This window comes from Crocodylus siamensis, chromosome 2 (genome assembly GCF_052110815.1).
Source record: "Crocodylus siamensis isolate JL-2025a chromosome 2, ASM5211081v1, whole genome shotgun sequence".
Lineage (NCBI taxonomy): Eukaryota > Metazoa > Chordata > Crocodylia > Crocodylidae > Crocodylus > Crocodylus siamensis.
Window position 1 is genome coordinate 204,531,725 of NC_143396.1, and position 2,780 is coordinate 204,534,504.

Consider the following 2,780-nt stretch of genomic DNA (forward strand, 5'->3'; position numbering starts at 1 on the left):
GGCCATACAAGAATAAATTAAAAGACTTGATGAGACATCTCTTTGATGGGCTCATCCTTTAAAAAAAAGAAAGGATCTTTTTCATTATGGTCCAAAATATGCACTTCAGCAATTGACCCAGGAAGAGTACAATGCTACAGTCAACAGGCTGATGTGGTGCTATGTTGGGATGCAGATATAGTATGCCCAACATGCATTAGATTTGTATTTTTCAGCCAGTGAGAACCCACTAAATTGTTTCAGCTTTAATTCAGGAACCACTTTGTGGCCTTTGTGCTAGAATATATACATAGACCAATTAGACTTGTAAACAAGACCACAGATTATTGGTATAATAATACTAATCACTATTAGTACTATTCAAATGTTTCGGACAAAACACTTTTGTGTCATACTCAAACTTCACTGTCCTAAAGTCCTGATCCAAAGTCCATTGAAATCAATGGGAGTTTTTTCCATGACCCTCCATGGCCTTCTGGATCAGGCCATTATGCAGTAAATGCTTCTTATGATTTCACTACAGAAGTTTTTACATATTGGCTAGGAGCAAATACATCTGCTTCAGATCACCTAGTAAGAGCACAAAACAGCTCAAGAAGCTATTGGAACAACAGTGGGATGATGTAGTGAGTTGCAAATCACTGCAGTTGCTTTCAGGCAAAATTCTGACTATTGTATTTGTGATTAATCCTGCACCATTTAATCAGATAAAATTTCCTCTCCACTGACTATCAAACTTGTTTATACAGCATGGGGCATTTAAGGACTCATTCTTTTCAGGCTTCAGTTTGGGGGAAAAAATAAGATTCTCTTCATATCTTTTATGAATTAGTATATCTCTAACAAATTAGTTAAAATAGAGGCTAAAAGATCACAACTATATTTTGAGAGGTCAGTTCTTCACATTAATATCTAACTAATCCTAGTGTCCTTTTTAGCACACACCTCACTTCTATCTGAATGCAGTGCCATCTATTTAGAAGTTTATTTAGTCAGCCTGATTATACATATTGACTTTAAGATTTGCCTTTGGGTCTTTGAACCCAGTAGCTGAATTAATTGAATCATAGATGAACACCACATATTGTTTTCAGAATATCTTTAAATTACATCACTACGTACCTGTAAAATAGATTAGATATTATTACTATTATTTAAATATACATTTGGATCCTGGGAGTGCTATTAGTTGCCTTCTTTTTGTTGCATCATAACTTATAAAAATGTAATTGTCCATTCTAATGAGGAATATATACTGACACATGATAGTAATGTTACACTAAAGCATATTTTATAATGCAAGAACAAATTGCTGGCCACTTCGCAAATATAAATTTGAGAGGATTTCTCCAAAAGTCATACATATATATCCTTTCGGCCTGAATGTTTTGGATGTCTGTGTCTTCTAAAAGGTTTTCCAAATTTAATCTATATCTTTTATCATATCTTTTATCTTCAAAGATGCAGCATCCTATTTGGTACAGTTTTAAATAGTCTATAAAAATTCAGCAGTAACATGCATGCCTGCAAGAGACTCCAAATCAACTTGAGGTATGATGCATGTGTGAGCAGGACTCCAAGATGAAGAATGAAATTCTGAAGTCAGTTGGTCCTTCACTTTAGTGAAGCTGGGATTTCACCTTAAGACCTGGACCATGTTTGGGACTGAGGAACTACAGACTCCTAAAATGATGCTGGACATAATCATTTCTGTCCTTCAGTTAGGAAATGTGATGGCAAAAAAAATGATGGAAGGAAGTCTTGTCTGGAAGAAACAGCAGGTTGTCTATGTTATGTGTACTTCAATATCATTTTATATTAATTGGTTGCTTTTAAATAAAAGTTGGATTCTAGATGAAAAATGGACACAATGACAACTTCACCCATCTGTGCGCCATTCTTCTGAGTCCCATCAGAGGTGTGTTTTAGGCCAGTCAAATAGAAGAACTTACAGCAGCTCTTGACTAATCTAGTTGTCCTGATCTGCTAGCCCTGGTCAGTAGTACCTAATTGTCAACTACATTAAGAGCTGTAAAGGTGAGGTAATTTTAAGCATGAAAGTGTGGTCTCTATACACTATTGGCATCTATTAAAAGGGTGTTTATACTTAGTACTGCTCTTAAACCTATTTCTAAAATATCCAGGATCCGCTACTTCCTAAATCTGAAGTGGCGTTACATATGCTTCATGGCCAAACAAACTGACCTTTTTCAAAACTAGGACCATGACTGCAAACCCACAATGCAAAGAGAGTAGTGTGGCTACTGTGGAATTACACTGAGAGGTGAAACTATAACATACATACTAAAGCTGCTTATAATTGTTTCCTGCTTTCCCCATTCCCCTTGTGTGGGTATCTTGGATTTTAGACCACTCAAGCCAGAGGTGGTATCTTCTCATTTGTCTGTATAGTAACTAGCATGTGGATTATTTATCCTGAGTTGGGTCTCTGATGACTACTATTATTAGGGTTGGAGCAATGGTCTAGAAAATATCGCTGAATAAACCTTGCTGCTAGCAGTTTTTTGTTTTTTTTTATTGGACTGGCTGTATAGTTGGGACAAATGTTAGTTGAACTTCTGGACTATTTCTAGGCAAAAAATAGTCTCTGATTATGACACAATATTGTGTTGGTGCCTGAGTTTTGTGCCATTATGATAATGTGAAACAGCCTGCAGTCCAGTTTGAAGGCACCTCTAAATATTCTGGCCTTCTGATTTCAGTGAGCATGTGTTTTGGCTGTGTTGTGATAGGGAGGAGTCTTGTACGTGCTGAATATC